General features: G+C 39.8%; 1 long non-coding RNA gene across 1 annotated transcript in view; it reads right to left on the reverse strand.

The window, feature by feature from the left end:
* Window positions 1-1,148: 1,148 nt before the first annotated feature.
* LOC131767027 (uncharacterized) overlaps window positions 1,149-18,582 on the reverse strand; it is a 119,501-nt gene continuing 102,067 nt past the window's right edge. Inside the window, exon 3 of the long non-coding RNA XR_010835687.1 lies at window positions 1,149-1,473. This is a non-coding gene — a long non-coding RNA (uncharacterized lncRNA). The remainder of the gene's footprint in view (window positions 1,474-18,582) is intronic.

Here is an 18,582-nt window from a genome sequence, read left to right on the forward strand (position 1 = left end):
TTTGATCATAATATCTGATAAATGTCTTCACACATTCCTTCCACCCAACGTTCTTTGCCACAACTTTTACTCAGACCTTAAGACATTTAATCTAGACTCTCCTTAACACAGCGCACTAACAGATTTCTGTGTACAAAAATCGTCAGTCTGAACTCCATATTCCTGGATTTTATATGTCTATAGAAATTGAGCAATGTCATGTCACCTCCCTTCTACCTACTTAAGGAAGGTGCCTTTAGTTATTTTCACCTATTAAAAACCACCTTGAGTGGTGGATTCCTCCTAAGACGCTACATCGAGGTGACAGATGATATGATATTAGAATGGCCCCCCGATGACATAGTCTAATGAGAATTCTGATAATCCATTAGCTCCCTAAGACAACAGCATGTGTTATCAATGGTTCCTGCTATAAGACAGTGATAGGCAGTGACTCTCTTCTTAGCGACTAGAGTCCCTTCTCAAAAAATCTGCTTCCCTGACCATATCTGTGGGTAGATTTTAGACTTCCAGTCTTCCACCTCCTCTGCTTTTTATCTGACTGCACTTCTGATCCAGCGAATGACTTCAGTTTTCTATTGGGATAGCAGCTTAGTTGCTTAAAGACAAGTTCTCTTTAATCTTTTGGTCCTCCCCTGCTAAAGTTTGAAAACTTTGTTTTAGTTTTTTGTTTTTTGTTTAGTTATCAGAAGTTTGGTCAACACCTAACCCTTTCAAAACTCCTTTATGAAACCTGGTCTCTTCACACCCCAGGAATTACTGTCCATGTCTGCTTTTAGGTCTCCACTTTTAACATTATTCAACTTATTTATTCTTCTCCCATGAACTTTTCAGGATGGTCTTTTGATTTATGGAAACTAGGATGGTGACTGACATGTAGTAGCTCCTTAGTATTTAATAAATTATAAATGAACTGATATAGTGCCCATCACATCACAGTTTTCACTAAGTGGTGTCTCTTGGGTGTATGAATAAATGCATGAACAAATGAATGAATAAACAAACATAGATGTTGGATGTTTTCATCAGGGGATAAAATGCATAAACTGCTAGAATTTCCAAGGGAGACCTGGTGGGTGGTACGTTTTAAAATCAGTAGTAGGAACTACTTTTTTTTTTTTTAATTTTATTTATTTACTCTTGGCTGTGTTTGGTCTTCACTGCTATGAGCGGGCTTTCTCTAGTTGCAGCAAGCGGGGTTTACTCTTTGTTGATGTGTGCAGGCTTCTCATTGCGGTGGCTTCTCTGGGCTGTAGGTGCGTGGACTTCAGTAGTTGTGGCTTGCAGGTTCAGCAGTTGTGGCTCGCTGGCTCTAGAGCGTAGACTCAGTAGTTGTGGCACACAGGCTTAGTTGCTCCGTGGCATGTGAGATCTTCCCAGACCAGGGACTGAACCCGTGTCCCCCTGCATTGGCAGGCGGATTCTTAACTACTGTGCCACCAGGGAAGCAAGGAACTAGGTTCTTTTTGATGTCTAAAGGGAAAGAGAAAATTATCAGTCAACTTGTAAAGCAAATACTTTGCATAATTATTTTATTAATATTATGAGTGATGCTGGGCCCATTTGTTGTAAAGTGACAACCATTTCACAGAAGTTGCTTGGGGCCAGTTTGGGGATGAAAAGTGCTCCTTTTCAATGTGTGCTTTCATGTGCCATCCACAGGGGCAAGGGAGAGACAAAGAGCTAACTTGGATCCCGTTTAGAAGAATCAGTCCGTTATTACATATTCCATCCTCTTTCCCTGAAAGCCTTGAGGCACGAGACTGACTACACAAAGAGTACATGACCATAATGTATAATCAACAACTGGCCCAAAGTTAAAATGCTTCCAAAGGATGAATCTATGAAAGCCATAGGAAGACGCTGTCACAGTGCCCAGCTCATGAGGCCCCAAGAAATGGGGAAAAGGCAAACGTTTCGGTGAAGGCAAAGACAGCTGCAGCCCTAATGAACCTCAGAAAATCTTGCCTTTGCCTTTCTAGCACCTTCATTCTGACTCTCAGGGTCTTGCCTTGAGAATTCACTTTCTTTATTTTTTACTCTTTACTTAGTTTGGCTACCTGACTCTCAATTTTGCAATTCCCATCGTTACCTCTGACTCTAGCCCCCAGACAACTCCTGTCTAACTGGTCTTTGCTCTTAGAACTCAGACACCGGGTTCAGCTCTCTAGCTTTTGCCCGTTTCAGGACATCAGCTCTCCCACACTCCTCTTTCCCCCACTTAGACTTCATCTGAAACTTGACACCAAAGGCAAATAATTTCAGCATTTTCTTCCTCTCAACTCCTGATTGTTTACTATCTGTCAAAAACTAATAATAATTCTTTAGATCTGAGAAAGCAGAATTCTACTGAGAAGAGGGAAATCACTAAAGCCCAGAATAGGTCAAAGAATGTGCGAAAGGAAGTAAGAGATAGAAAAATAATGTTTCCGCTAATTAATTTACTTTTCTCTAAAATAAAGTTAAAGGCATTTTCAGATACAAAAATTTATAACAAGGTTAGGAAAACCGGCAAAGAAAAGACCAGTTAGAACTCTTGGATCAAGTTATCAATTTGAGTGATGTTCAAAATGTATTATCATAAAACCTGATACACTTGCCAGAGGTTAAGCACAAATCTGGCCTTCAGCTTATCCTATACAATTTTTTATTCTACTTTTATGACTTTAATCTACATAATAAAAATTTACTATTTTATTATATTGTCACCATAATAAAATTGTTGAAAGTCCCATCGTGTTCCATCTTATGGTATCACTGGCATGAATCTCACTTTTTCTTCCTTTTTTCATTTTCTTCATCATCCATGGGATAATACAAAAGAGACTGACTGGAATAATCTTGGGCTATTGGTAGCAAGGCAATGCCCAGTTGAAGTCTGACTCAAAGAAACTTTCAACAAGACTAGGTAAATCCCAATACCAGAGTCTTCTACCATCTCTTTTCTGCTCCTTTTTTCCATTGCTATGGAAACCCACGTAATTAAGTGGAGGAAAGGTCCCAGAAACTATCTTGTTCTGGTACCTTAGATGGTTCTTTGTGATTCCAAGATTTACAGTGCCACCAATTATGTTCCGCTTTGTGTTTTGAACATCTCAAATAACATATAGTTTATATATATATATATCTGCGGGAATGTTTATCTATGAGAAAAAAAACAAGAATGGAAAAATAGCTGAGACTGCAGAAAGAATGAAAGTAGGAGCAGAAAAATATTATAAAAATCTAGGCATCTGACACTACTCTGCCTTGAGGAGATACTGCCAGGTTCCTACAGATGCTGGCACTTGGGAGAATGGTGGGGCTGTTACTGAGTTTCCGAATGATTATTGAAACTCCTCAGGATTTCAGTGTACTACCATTCCCTTAACATTCTTCTGTGGTTAGACATGTTGGTGATCCCCAAATTCCTGCCCTTATAAATACATCTACATACACATCTTTACTCATGAAAGGTTTTCCACATTAAGATATTTTCTTTGAGAGAGATTCTTGGTGGAATGAAGAGCTTCAACTCCGCATTCAGATTTCCTCTTCTTAATCTTATCTCCACCATTCACTAGCTGTGGGGCTGTCGACAAGTTACTTTACTTCTCTCTGTCACCAATTTCCTCTTTTTCAAAATTAGGATAATGCTAGCAGCCAACGCTATGGACTGAGTTACGAAATTTAGTTAACATAATATCTAGAAAGTGCCTAGAAAAGTATTTGATACATAATAAATGCTCAATAAACACTGTATATAATTTTCCCCGGGGGAAGTTAAGCTATGTTTTTTCAGTTATCTGTAAACCCCCAAGCACACATGCTAAGCCTTCGTCTTATTTGTACCTTCAGATCGCAGAACAGTGCTCGCTGTATAGCAGGCACTCAAATAAGCTCCTTGAGGGCAGGGACCTCTGTGCTGTTGACTGCTGAATATCCAGAGCCTCTGTAACAGTACCTGACACCCAATGGCACACATTACACTTTTGCTGAATGTATAACTCTTTGCAGAACTAAATGTAAGTCACTTGAAACTCATGCGGACCTGAGCAAGAAATAGTTCATCATTTTTGCTATTGTGGCTTGGAATGCTTGGAGTATGAGACTGGAGACAAGTTTTCAGTGTCTGCGTGTGTGGCAGGGGCAGGGAGGAAGGAAGGGAGCTTTGTATAAGCAGGGAGTGCAAGTTAGGGAGTCAAGGAAGAGGCAGAACACGCCCAGAACAGAAGGCTGCAGGATTGCATTGGGAAGTGAAGTAGGAGCCCAGGAGATCCCAAACTCCTGGGAACGGGGTGGGTGTGGAGAGAAGAAAGCAGGAGGAAAAAGGCAGGTAGAGGTGCCAGAAAAGTAGACTTTGCTTCTTTCCACTAAGACAGCCAAAAGAAAGGAATAAAGTTCTTCCCCAGAACAGTTGCTGACACGGTCAAGCTGTGAAAATGATTAACTAGGTAGTTTTCATTAAATTGAGGGACCATGGCACAGTGGAAAGAATAGGGTGCCGGGGTTGGTTAGAGCCAACAGACTTGATGCACAATTCGGTCTGTGCCACTCACCAGTACGTGACTCAACACCGAACCTCAAGTTTCCTGATCCTCAAAAAAGGCCAATACAACATCACTTAACCGGGTTGCGGTGAGGGTTAAAACTTCCCCTGAGATAGGGCACTTGAAACTGCTCTGTTTAGTGCCTGGCACCTAGTGGGTCCTTAATAAACAGTAACTAGTTGTATTGAAATTAATCACAGTAATCAGACCTCACAATAAAAACTGACATAGGGCTTATCAAACGAATTCTCTCCACCGCATGAAAGAAACATGAGAACAAGCCCGAATTAGCTTCCTATTTTCCAGCAGCAAGCAGAGAAGACTGCCGAAGGCCATAGCAGCCATCTCGTAGAGAGAGAAAATGACATGGAACTCTGAGTCCCTGCTCATCGGCAATGAATGCCACCCGATTAAGCAGATTAAACATTCACTCCTCGTGATGAGAAAGCCCCATGCCGCTGAGCTGGGCCGCCTTCTCTGCTTCCTAGTCCAGAGCCTCTATCTGTTAAATCACCCTTCCTTTCCCTTCCACGGTCAGGAAATAATTGGCACTTGTTTAATGCCAAATTTACATTTGTTTTGCATGGGAACAAAATTTGCTTGCAAACAGCTATGTGTGTGAGCAAATGGGCATTTGTGCTGGTAAATAAAATAGACATGCAGTTTTCTAGTTTGCAGATGTATTATTCAACAAAACAAGCAGAAATGGCCTTCAATTTTCAGTTATTCCTTAGTACTTAGGAACAAATTGTAGCAGAAAAGCCCTTTTTATTTTTGTCATTTATGCCTGTTCCTGAGGTTTTCACATTTGTCCTAGATGCATATGTTATCAGAACTGACGAGAATTTCAAAACTTTTAGATTAAATCTCTTTGATGAAGCAATTTAGAGATTTAACAAATATTTGCTGGGCACCTACTATGTGCTGGTTTGTAGGGATTCAGAGATGAAGTCACAGTGCCTGCCTTTGGGGGATCTTGCAAGTCACAGAGATTGATTTGAAAATGGAATATGACAATAAAATAAAAGAATTACCCTGAGAGAGTGTTATGTGACAAGTTAGGGAGCCAAAAAACAGAATCATTATTTCTGCCTGCACAGCTGGAAGTGATGGTATTTGATTTTAGCAGTGAAAGCAAAGAAAGAAATGGGTTTCCCAGGCTAAGGGAAAAGCATATGGGGAGTTGTGAAGTTCCAGGATCTTGGAGGGCTTTTAGTGAGGGGGATTTCATGTGTCTGGAAATGGGTCGTGGGAGGATATGAAGCTGCATTTTGAAGGGCCTTGAAAGCTGTGTCAAGAATTCGGACTTTATCTATGCTTCTCTAACTTTAATATGCATGTGGATTACCTGGGGATTTTGTTAAAATGTTCATTTAATTCTGTAGATTTGGGATGAAGCTGGAGATGCTGCATTTCTTACAAGCCCATAAGAAGTGGAACACTAGAAAATATTTAACAACTGGCTCTGGGGCCAGGGATCAGAAGGGCATTTCCCAATTCCCATGGTATAAATACTCCCACCATGGCCTATTTCAAGCTGTCAGCCTCATGCCAGTGAAGATGATGTTGGAAAGAGATGTGTACAGTTGGCTTTTTGAAGCCTGTGCAAGCTGGCAATAGGACACCGTGTCCCTGAGGTGTTGCCCAACCCTGCTAGCCCAAGGATCCCTCGTTGAATAGGAAGACTCTAGTACACTGGTTCTCAGCCTTGTCTGCCATGAGAATTACTGTGGGATTTTTTGAAGCTCGGGAAGGAGAAATACAGAAAACAAGCTCCTCCCAGCCCCAATTCACATATTCGGCAAGTATTTTAAGACACAGTGGCAAAATAGTCAGAGTAGCTTTACATTTTCCCCTGTTCCTTTTTGTTCCCTTTTGTGTTTCCACTTTCTCACTCCAAGTGCACAGAGCTCTTATCCAGTTCTCATTTTGCTGACAAATATTGTTTTTTCTTCTTCTTCTAAGAGCCCATAAATTCTATTTTCCTTAAACTTTTTTTTTTTTTTTTTTTCTGTTTCCAGTCCTCTTAAGGAAGAAGAAAACCTTTATTTCTCCACTTCACACTCTGGCTGGATATTGGTCAGGTATGGAACAATCAATTCTGTTTCAGTAGGTATTATTATACTATAAGCATTATAAGGCCAACAGAGCAGGAGATGATTGTCATTGAAAAGATATTTTGTTATACTCACAGATCCCAAAAGAGGGAGTACACATCACACTATGGAAGGCCATATGAGAAAGGCTTGCTGCAGGTTATAAGGCAGAGAGGCGAGCATTATGAGCAAGAGCTTTTACTGTGAGAAGGAAAAGACAAGGCAGAGTAAGCAGGTTTAGGATTGGCTAGTTTGAATATTTTCAGTGGGTTCTGGAGCATGGCGGCTGTTCCTGGTTATCTGGTACCTTCCTCTGGGGTGATTAGGGCCAGTAGGTAGTGGCTCAGAGACTAAGAGCCCAAAAAGGAAGGTAGTTGGGGTTGTGGACTCTGGATTGTTTGGTTTATATTTGAAAAGCACGTCCCCAGGAGGAGAACTTCTCTGGAGGAGGAGGTGGGGGGTTGACCAGGAAGGCAGGAGGTCAAGGCAAGCTGATGCAGACTTATTATCAGGTTGTCCAGAATAAGGCATGTCCCAACATATGTCTGCAGGACAGATGTTAAAGCATCAAGTTTACAGACACTAGAAACACAGTTACTATAAACTCAGAGTGAGATATACTTTACTTACAACTCCTTTACCTTGAATTTTAAGAGTAGATACATTTTAACACCAGTGACTCTCTACAGTAGAGTCTTTAATATGGTATTATCAGCATTTATCCTGTTCTTCAATCCAACAAAACTCTGAGTACCTGCTACCTGCCAGAGGGAGCCATGAGTGCTGAAGATGGGGAAGGAAATGTGCCAGGAACAGGGAGTGATGGAGGAAGAATGAATATAACACAGTTTGGGCCATCCTGCTCCTTGCTACCTAATGGGAGAGACCTACATGCAAACGGCTACCTGGAAAGCAAGGCAGAGTAAGTTGAGGCTTACAGAACCTAGAAGAAGATATAATAGGTCATCCCTGTGGGAAGCTGATTGTGGGAAGCTCAGCTCATCTTTGACAAGAACTGTGTGGAAGACAATTAAAAGTGGAAATCGCTCACAAACCCCAGAAATGTAACTTTTCTGTGGTGTTGATTGAAAGGAGGATAGTTTTCTCAGTGTATCAGCCCTCCAAGTAGTATGCAGGGTGTTTTTGTTCTGAAAATTAAAGAGTTTAACTTGTAATTTTGGCTAGAGTGAAGGCTACTTCCTCAGCTTTTAAGGGTCAGCTGCTGGAATGTTGGAGGACAGTTTGGATCAGTTAGAATTTGTTGGCAGAAAATAACAGAAAAACTGCCTCGTGGTCATTTAACCCATAAAGATATGCATTGGTCCAAAGGTGAGTGGTCCCAATGTTGATTTGGTATTTGTGGCAGATGGAAAAATGGGTATAATTCTTTGTAGCTCCTTCCAAGAGACTGAGCCTTTACCACCTCTTGAGTCTGGATTGCCTTGTCGCTTTCTTGAACTAATAGAACTCTGCAGAAGAACTGTTAGACGAGTTTTGGGACTCGGCTTCAGGAGACTTTCTACACCTCCACTTCTACTCTTGTACTCCAACTAACCATATTCCTGGACTAACTTATAGGAGGTGACAGACAATGTGGAGTAGAAACGGGCCATTCTAGCTGTGTTCTCTCCCCACCCCTGCCTGCCTACCAACTCTCAGCTGACCTGGCAGCTGGCCATGGATGCACGAGTCAGACCAGCTGAGCCCTGAAGACCCACCCAGCTCAGCCAGACCAAACTGCCACCTATAGAATCTTGAGCTAAATAAATGGTTATTGTTTTAAGCAATATTTTTGGAGTAACAAGAGCTAGCAGATACAGCACCTTCATGATGCCACCAGGAAGTAGGCTCTTTCTGCTTTTCTCTCCTGCCGTCAACTGTGTATCATTAGCAGTAGCTTCATCATGGCTAAAGGATGGCCACTGAAACTTTAAGCGTCACATTCTTATACTGTAGCACCACAAGATAAAGGAACAAAAAGAGGAAAAAAAAAAAAAAAGCCTCTCTTACTGGTCCAGCATTTTACCAGGAGCATAAGCTCTCTCAGACAGCTCCTAGCTGATTTCACCCTGTGTCTCACTGGCTGTGACTGATTCATGCAGCCTCCCTAGACAATCCCTGGCAAATGAGATAGTGTATATAAAGTCATTACATATTTATATGATGTTTGGATCAATTATGATTATTTTTTCTGGTTTTGCTTCTCCTTGCCTCTGGCAATAGTCCTTAATTCATTACTTTCTGGACAGGATCAAGTTCAGTCTAGAAAAGTTATAGAATGAAATGAGTTTTGCCGGTGGAAAGAAATGTTATTTCGTAAATTGGCTATCAGTGAGAGGGAGGCCTTCTGATGTCAAAGAGAGAGAAAACTAAGTTGTGAGAATATGCACAGTAAATTAATCATAAAATTTAAGAAAGTTTATATAAAATGAAAGTCAAGTGAGAAGAGAAATAGCTAGAAAGTTGTGAAAATTGGAACTTTATATGTTTGGCATTGGCATATGATTGGCATTTAATTTCAAAGCAAAAACACATTTGCTATTAGTAGGATTCCTAAATATGCTAGATGACTTGACCCAGGCCTCATAGTGAAGCATCTGACACTTTAGAAGTCACCTCAAGCATCTCATCTGTTCATAGACATCTGTAGAGAAAGTTTGAGCGTGCATACACTTTTAGGTCCCGAAAGTTTGGGAGAAGGGTATTTGATGTGACAAGCAATCCAGCAGCGAACATCCAGCTCATAAGACCATTAATTTGTTTGGTACCTTTAAAGTTATCATTCTGGTAAAAGAAAATCTATACAGTCACAACAAAGTTACTTATTTTCTGATAGTAATATCCCTGAGAAGCAGATAATCTGAGTAAGGCAAATATGTTGTGTTACTAAAGGAACAACTTATAATTGGGATTCCAATAACTTGCAACTGAGGTGTAGTTATTTTCTGTAAGAAGCTATCAAAACAAGGAGTTTTCTATCACCTGTGGAGCAAAATCAAATACTTGGAGGCAAAGGAAACTCGCAAGAGCACACATTTCATCTTGTTTGGGTTGAAATGAATATTCCCCCACTGCATGCTTTTAGACAATGTGCCACCCCGGTGTGAAATACAGGCACAACCAGTAGACTGCATTTATAATATGAAATTTAAAGTAATTTGACTGTGATTGAAAAACAAAGAAAACAAGGAGTTCAACTCTTAAGAGGACTTAGAGAGGCTGTGATGATATGTCTTTAATACTTGGATTGCATGTAGGAAAAATTAAACTCGTTCTGTGCCCAATGCTTGGTGCTTTTTTTAAGGAAGGATGGAGAAAGGTAAAGAGGGGAAAAGGGAGAGAGGGAGGGAGAAAAAAAGAAAACGCAAATATGAATAATCGAAGAAAGTTTGGGTCTGGAAGTCAAAACAAAGTTTCAAGAACACAAATCTGGGCTCCACATAAGGAGCAACTTAGAATGAAATTCCAGTCTTGGTCTCAGTGGGAACAGGTTGTCTGGGGAAGTCAATGGATGCATATGCCACTTGAAGTATTCAAGGAAAAGGTACATGGTCACTTGTTAGAAGTGTTGTAAGTAATTCTCATGTAATAGATGAGGTGTGGATAAAGTGATATTTAATATCCTTTCTAAATCTGAGACGATCTGAGTTACAACATATACGATACTGATTTACTTAGTTACCAGGGCCAGACCTAGTCAAAACTATGGATGAGCTGACAGCATTTCCCCCCCACCAAATTCCTACTTCTTCTTTTCTCTATATCAGTCACTTTATTTCAGTGTCCCCTTTCTTCTCTGTACCAATCCTTCCTGTCCCCTATCCCATACCAATACAGTCACAATCACTGTCTCCAAAACAAGAAAGAAAAGCAACCTAATTAACTCACTGTATTTTTGTGCTATAAACACAACCCAGTGATTTTCCCCACCAGATACATTCCCATTCTAAAAGGACCGTAGAGGAAATGCAATGCTTAGAGCAAAGATATAAGAGAATCACTGAGGATGCTGTTTCAGACATCAACCTTTCAGACATATGGCTCTGCTTGCAAAAGATACCTCTCTGGGCTTCCCTGGTGGCACAGTGGTTGAGAGTCCGCCTGCCGATGCAGGGGACACGGGTTCATGCCCCAGTCTGGGAAGATCCCACATGCCGCAGAGCGGCTGGGCCCGTGAGCCATGGCCGCTGAGCCTGCGCTCCGCAACGGGAGAGGCCACAACAGTGAGAGGCCCGCATATCACACACACACACACAAAAAGATACCTCCCTTCTACCCCTCCAGGCGTGTGGTTGACCACCCACACTTGAAGTCTGCCCTGTGAAAAACTGAAGAATATTTGGCAGTCATACAGAAGGTGCCGCTGGTGAGAACTTTGACTTTGGTTGTACAAATGGCATTAATAGCATAATTACCCCTCCTGCTCCCTGTTTCAGGTAAACAATTATGACTCCAGTATCCATTGGTATAGGTAATTCGGGCTTGATTTATACTTGCTGACACAATTAATAAAGTATAAAAATTCGCAGACAAGAGTGATCCATATGCCACCCAGCTTCTTGGAAAAAGCGTTTATTCAGGTTCTTTGTAGATCTGCCCTAACCATACATAAATAGTAACATTCTCCCAGATACTTATGACCATGTGTGAGAAGAATACACATTATCTCAGGGACATGTAAATGAACCCCACCCCAGTGTCTTAGCCAAATCTCATCATCTCTTGCCTGGACGCCTCAAGTAAACTCCTAACTGCTGTCTCATTCTTCTGCAATCCAGTCCCTCAGTGTCTCCAATCACCTCACTAGAACACTTCGGATCACATCACTTTCTGCCTGCAAACCTCCAGTGTCACCCTATGGCCAGAAGAATCAAGTCCAGACCCCCTAGCCTGCTACACATAAAGGTATCATAGAAATCCTATTTTCCTGACAAGTCCCAATTGTCAAATATCCTCCTTATTGTTATTATAATTTCCCAGAAATGTCAACAACTGCCAGTTGGACTCATTCCTGCAGCAGCACAGAAAAAGCTTTTGTTAAGCCGTGGGTCCCTATTATTTTTAGGAACTCAAACCCTCAACATTTTTCTCTGCTCACGACCTCTCCCCAAACACCTTCTCCCTAATATAGGTCAGTCTATTTCTAACTCATCCTTTGGAACTCAGGCTAAATACCACTTCCTCAGAGCTGTCTTCTCTACTACTCATTTAGGTTTCCTGCAGGTTCCTTGAAAGCACTTATTACCATTTAAAATTCTAATGGAATTTGTCAGATCATTTGTGCTTATCTCCTCCTGTATGAGGATAAGTTTCAAGTATATACCCAATTCATAATCCCTAAGAGGAACCTATATATAGGTATATATATATTTTATATATATATATAATATATATATACTTAACATCTTTATTGGAGTATAATTGCTTTACAATGGTGTGTTAGTTTCTGCTTTTTAACAAAGTGAATCAGCTATACATATACATATATCCCCATATCTCCTCCCTCTATATTTTTGAATGAAAAATGATTAGATGCTGAAGAATGAACTGTAATTCAAAGCCAGAACTGTGAACACCCCACCTTTTTTTTTTTCATTGCTTGATTTAGATATGCTTCAGTCTTTTAAAAATTGGATACATACCACAAAATCTCTCTTAAAACTGAGGAGTTTTAAGAAATTTCCTGGGGAAATCGTTGAGACTTCTGCTCCTAAACAAGCCTAATTACTTAATATAACTTAACTAAGATTTCCATAAAATGTCATCCATTAAATCACTCTATAAATAGGTTCAATAATAATATATATATATATTTTTGTGTGTGTGGTACGCGGGCCTCTCACTGTTGTGGCCTCTCCCGTTGCGGAGCACAGGCTCCGGACGCGCAGGCTCAGCGGCCATGGCTCACGGGCCCAGCCGCTCCGCGGCATGTGGGATCTTCCCAGACCGGGGCACGAACCCGTGTCCCCTGCATCGGCAGGCAGACTCTCAACCACTGTGCCACCAGGGAAGCCCCCAATAATAATATTTTTGAAATCAATTTGTGTAGCTATGTATAAACAGAGTACAAATTGTTTATATTTTAGATATGTTAGGGTTGAACATTTAAATATATCATATGGCAGACCCCAGATACATCCTTAGAGTTGTACAGAAGTTTTATTACAAGATAGCTGTGTTCCCTGTTTTAGTTCTCTAATGAATAGAATTGGGATGGAGGAAAGGTGAATAACTGGCACTCAAACTTCAAGCTATGGTGCTGAGATTATAATACCTACCTTACAGTGTTATGAGAATTAATTAAAATAACATTGGAAATGCCTACAAAATGCTGTTGCTTAGCAGGCAGGTACTAAATAGCAGCTACTATTATTATATATCATGTTGTTATTATTATCACCATGCTTCTTAAAACCATATGTGAACAGTGTTATTATGGAGCTAATAATCGAAGAGCAATGCATTATATTTCTGCGATGGTCATTTTTGTGCAACTGCAAAAACTTGAAAAGCTCCCCATTGCCAGTGACTCTCCATTGCCAATTGGATAAACTCCCAGTTTTCTAGCAGGACTTTCCAAATCCTTTACAAACAATGGTCAAAGAACATGAAAACAGAAGAGAAAACACAAAAGGTCAATAAACATTGAATTTATATTTGGCATCACTGGTATCCAAAGAAATATAAATTAAAACAATGATCTGCTATGTTTCACTATCAAATTAACAAAGCTAATTTTTGATAATTTTGTGGTAATATTTACAGTGGGTAAAGATACAATAAAAGAGGGACTTTTATATTATCTCTTGAAGATGAATAACTCATTAAAATAATTTTGAAAAAATTAATAATGGACTTAAAACTTTTCCTATTTTTTACCCAATGGTTCCACTTTTGACAATAATAATTGTTAATATTTGAGCCAACTACTGTGCTAAGTACCTCATTTACATTTTCTGATGAATAAAGCCTAGAAAAATAATCCAAAAATTAGAAAAAATATTTATGCAAAAAATGGTCTTTACAGAACTGTTTATAATGTCAAAAACTTTTTTAAAAAATCCATCAGTGCAACCATTGAAATTACGATTATGAAGAAGGGGTAATATAGAATTATGTATTAGTTCCAATGTTATTTGGAAAAAAAAACATATATAGAATTGTGTGCAAGATTTGATCTCAACAAAAAAAATTCTTTAAAGCATGGGAGAAAGACTGGAAATAAACACAACACATCAAAATATTAGCAATGATTTCTACCACATGATGAGATTAGGAATGATTTAAAATTTTTTTCCCTTTATACTTTTCTAAATTTTCAATTTTTACAGTAAGTTTGTATCAATATTTTTGCAATTAGAAAAAAACCATAAAGTTCCCTAACCAAATCAAATACACCTTTCAACAATAGCTTTCACCATTCATTCCAGACCACTTTTTAAGATTCATCTTATGCCAAGCCTCCACCACTCACCCATTCTGAACCTGATTTAGATGCTGTGCTTTTATATCCCACCATGCCTTTCCAAGTATAAAATTGTCTTTATGGTGTTCCCTTTTTCCCATTTCCTCCATGACCCATCCTTTGAACCCCTACCCCCAAATGTCTCCTTCTCAAATAAACCTTCCTCTCAGGTAGTAAAGCTACGCTCTTCCTGTGAGAGTTTAGTGCTCCTTAAACACACCTCCAGCATAGCACTTGTCACTCCATTGTATGCTACGATTTGTTAACTTGTCCACCTCAAAACAGTCAGCAATCTTCTCCTGGCTCCCTAGCACCCAGCACAGTGCCAGGCATGTTTGCTGGACAGATAGATAGATGGGGCAGGTGGATGAATGGTTAGAAGGACATATGGAGAAATTAATGTTATATTAAGCTCAAAGCCACTCTGCAGCACAGAGACTGACTGGAGAGAGTCACAAAGGTCTTTGAAAGAAGAATAAGGGATGTACAAAGCATCTAATACTACTTGGTTAAATAGATCAATACCAATTTTGGCAAAGTAAAAGGAAATTAAGACATTCCTTCCATTAAAAACACAGTATACTTTTTTAAAAGTCATGGAAAAATAACACAACCACCAAGTTTTTGTATTTATGAGTTTGAGTTGCAGGTTTCATTTCATATGTTGGCTTTTGGGATAGGATTCACAGCTTTGCTCTAAGTTTTTGCGGGGGAGCACAGGCTCCAGACGCGCAGGCCCAGCGGCCATGGCTCACGGGCCCAGCCACTCCGCGGCATGTGGGATCTTCCCGGACCGGGGCACGAACCCGTGTCCCCTACGTCGGCAGGTGGACTCTCAATCACTGCGCTACCAGGGAAGCCCTGCTCTAAGTTTTTAATGTGAGTTTTGAAGCTGTTTAAGGGGCTTTAAGCAGAGGCCAGTCTTGAAATAACTTCAGACCAGAAGACTGGGAGATAAAGCATTTCCTTGAGTGTGATGCAGACAGCGATACTTTTCATAATGTTCAAATATTATTTTTCATCAAACCTGTAGAAAATTTTCAACCTGCCCTAATTTTTACCAATGTATCTAATAGACCTGGATTAAACTGCAGGGAAGATGAGAATATAAATTTCATTCCTTTCATTTCTTGTAATATTAGGGTTTGTATTCTTTCCAGCTGTAATAACCTCTAGACTTCAACAAAACTCAAAACCTTTGAATAGCCTTTCACAACCTTTCAGTGGAGTAATGAAGTTTTAAGTGCTCACCGGGGATTTTTCAGTTCAGAAAAATCTAAGCAGCAGTAGATATTAAAATCTAACGTTTACTTCAACTCTTTTACAGCCTAATGGGTTTTTCTGACCATGTAATTTTTTAAAGGTTGGGTTTCATTTATTAATATAGTGTACCCATGCTGGAAACCTTTATTCTTTAAGGTCTCTGATGAGTGTCTTATGGTTAAACCTTGGCTCAAAGCCAGAAGGATCAGCCCGGACAAGGAAAACAGAAACCTACAAGAGCACTTGGGAGGGCTGCCCCAAGCAGGTTGTTTTGGGTTTAGAAAATGGGGAAAAGTCTTCTCTGTATGACTTAAACACCACAGGAAGTGAAAAACAAATGCAGGATGGAGAGCCCCTGTGTGCACATAATTACGAGTGTGTGAGTCACTGGAGTTCACACAGTTACTCACAACCAAAAGGTCTGCCTAGGAAATCCAGCTTTTCGCTAAACTGACGGGAGGATACTGTTCTCTGGAGCTGCTCTACCAGGCACCAGTGGGAGGGTGTTTGGAAACCAAGGAGAAACTGCAGGGTGAGCAACAGGCAGGCCCACACTTAAGTAGAGAGGATGGGATTTGGAAAGATTCCATTTTACACACTGTACGCCGAAACCAGTATGCAGAGAAAGCCTGCATGAGCTCCAACCAAGTGGTAATAAAAAAACAAATGCCACTTCTCATATGCATAATGCCTCCGTGTAGTTAACGGAGATTTGCAAGATAAGTACACTAGAGTGGAAAGGGGCAGGATTTATTTCCATTGACTAGGATGTAGTAAAGCTACTCTCAGGTTTATATATTATCCAGTGTGCTCTTTTAAATTATAAAATAAAAGTGCCACTTGAGGATGTAATTGAAAATAATATTGTAAAGTAAAGGAGCTTGAGGGTCATAAGAATAGGTAGTTTGGCGTGTTTTTCATCTTCACATTTCACAAATAGATGGTTTTGTTCTCGTGTGTATATGTGGCTCCCAAATTGGAATCTTGCCTTAATAGATAAGGCAATTTCAGAAAACATAGAAAGTGTACTGAATTATCCCTGTAACAATTTTATAATGGTATCAGCATTCATTATAATTACCACATGAGAGGTATTTACAGTTTTTCAGAGAATTGAAAAAATTCAGATAGGCAAAAGCAAAGCCAAAATCTCTTATAATTGCAATGGCCATAGGCAAACAATCAGTATTTGGGAAATAACTTTTCAGTAGATTCTATTTAACATTATGTTCTGAAGATTTTTTTAATATATCCCCTTCTATATTAATTACATAACACTGCTTTGATTGTTCTGCTGTAAGATTTTGATAAGGGCCCAAATAAGAATCATTAGAAACCGTGCCTCATTCTGTTCAAAAGCTTTTATTTGAATGATTAACCCCAACATCTCCATCAAGATCTTGTCCTGTTTCTCTAGCTGCCTTGGTGGATCTCCATTTTGGGCTACCATAAACCATATGGTATAATCAGTTCTTCCAAACATCTCTCACATCGGTGCCTATGGAGCCACTCCAATCATTTACGCTATCATGCCTAGTTTATTGTCATTAACCTACTAATCTCCTGTATCTTTTCTCTCCTACTTTCAAGTATTACCCCTTGACGCCTGATTGATTAACTAATTCATTTCATCATTGAGTCACTCAGTAAGTATGTAGTGTATGCTGACTGTGTACCAGGCAATGTGCTAGACACTGGGGATGTGAAACAAAATTGCATCCTTCCTTACTCAAGGAAGTTACCAGTCTAGCGGGAAATAAGAATACTAACCCAACAATTACAAAATGATCATTAGGATCAGTAGGAACATAGAACAAGAAACACCTTAGCCTTTCTGAAAGACTTTCTGAAAGACTGTTTTCATCTTTCAAAAATATTAATATTTTTATGTCACATCCATATGAAGAGAATTCTTAACTGCCTTCTATAGCATAAAGCACAAAGCCCTCAGTTTGGCTTCATGACTCTATAAAATCAAACCCCTTCCAATCTGTCTAATGCTGCCTCTCACTTCTCTATACAAACTTCACTCCAGCGAACTCACGTCCCATCTATAACTGTTGTTGATCATGATCTTTCCTCACCCAGAATACCTTCCCCAACCCCTTCTGATTCTCCAATCCCAACTACTTATGCAGGCCCATTTCTTTCATTCAGATTCCCTGACATGCCAACTAATATTGATCTTCCTCTGCTTTGGCCTTCCAAAGCAATTATTATAATGTTTCCCATTTGGGTAAATATTTTGTGTATGTGTCCTACATCCCTAAATAATAGATTGTTGGATCCTGGAGAAATGATTTCTTTATATCCTCAGTACATGGCACAGCATTACGTATGTCATATAATCTAAAAAAAATGCTGTGTTACCAGAAGAGTGAATAAGTAATTGCACAAACTGTTTAACTATATACCATATAACTATGGTATATAGCTCTTCATTATTCATTTATTTCATTTAGTATTATATCAAATGATATATACTTCCCATCTACTTAGAGAGACTCAGGGAGACTTACAGTCAAGGAGCATAACTTGAATTCACTGAGCATTTGAAAAATATAAAATGAGTGCCTACTGTGAAGTGTCAGTCACCACACTAAGTGTTAGGTAGTCACTGGTAGGCAAGACTGCCAGGATGCCCTCCCTCCCTGGGCATACGACAGTCTGTGATGTGATAAATGCTCCATCCAGAGAGACATGCGATGTTAAGGGAATGCATGGTGCTAAGCAGAATCTAACACAACCTAGGAGGCCAGTAAAAGCTTCCCAGAGGCAATGAAAAAAAAAAAAAAATGTCCTGAAGGATAATAAGAGTCAACAAAGTAAAGAGACAATGGTAGAGGAAACAGCAAGCACAAAGGCTGGTGGGCAAAATGAGTGTGTCATATCTGAGGACCTAGAAAATATTCAATACAGCTAGAACACAAAATGAGAGGAATGAAAGACGGAGCTAAGGAGGTAGGTGAAGATGAGATCACGCTAAAAACTTTGGAATTGACCCTAAGGGTGTTGGGAGCCTTTTAAGCGTTTTAAAGAAAGTGGATGGTGTGAGATCTGTCTCTAGAATGTTCATTAGGCAAGGTGGAGGATGGACTGGAGGAGACCAAGGAAGGAGTCAAGGAGATTAGTTGAGAGGCTGTTGCTTTAGTCCAGGAGGAAGCTGATGATAGGCTAAAGTAGACTACTGTAGATGACACTGAATTGGAAGTTAAAGAACTATGTAGGA

The sequence above is a fragment of the Kogia breviceps genome, chromosome 12, assembly GCF_026419965.1.
Source record: "Kogia breviceps isolate mKogBre1 chromosome 12, mKogBre1 haplotype 1, whole genome shotgun sequence".
Lineage (NCBI taxonomy): Eukaryota > Metazoa > Chordata > Mammalia > Artiodactyla > Physeteridae > Kogia > Kogia breviceps.